Consider the following 813-nt stretch of genomic DNA (forward strand, 5'->3'; position numbering starts at 1 on the left):
CAGAAAAAAAGGGGACAATGACTTGGGAGGGCAGCTAGATAATGGTGATGATATGGCTAATTTTAATTTAATTCATGGCCAATTTAATTTAATTATAAAACATTTATTATGTGCAAAGGCTTGCAGTAAGCCATAGGGATATAAAGTCAAAAATGTGATTGATCCTGTCTTCAGGGAGCTTCCTTTTTGCTAAAATTGTTAAGAAACTTTTCCTATGATGGGGAAAAATGCTTTTCTTGAAGGCAAGGTTCTGTCTGAATAGGATACATGATTATTACTATATAATATGCAACATGAAGATTAGAAATTGATTAAATCAAACAATGTCCATAACCATTGACTGAATGCCTTCTGTGTGTCAGATACTCTGATAGTTAATAGGGATAGATACAAATACTATAAGGTTAATAAATAATCGGACTTACTGAAGTTTTCTTTCTTAGAATCTTAAGTATTCTCTGTATAATGAGACCCACTTTAGTTTGACTTAACACTAGAGAGGGTAAATGAGGTGAATAATCATTTCATGGAAATATCTATATGACTTTTCATCAGATACTTTTGTGAAGAGCAATGGGAAAATTTTAATTTAAAGTGTGCTGTATACCAGGGAGCCAGTATAGTTGATTACAACTGAAATGTGGAGGTTAAGAGTAAGGTAAATTACTCATAGAATTAGAAGAATTAGAATTCTGATATTTACTCAAGAACTCTCAAGACAAATGGACATAGATATGAAACAAGGTTTTGAGTTGATATTAAAGATTTCTTAGATGAATGAATGATTTAAGTAGGAATTGTTAAATAATAAGG

The sequence above is a fragment of the Macrotis lagotis genome, chromosome X, assembly GCF_037893015.1.
Source record: "Macrotis lagotis isolate mMagLag1 chromosome X, bilby.v1.9.chrom.fasta, whole genome shotgun sequence".
NCBI lineage: Eukaryota > Metazoa > Chordata > Mammalia > Peramelemorphia > Peramelidae > Macrotis > Macrotis lagotis.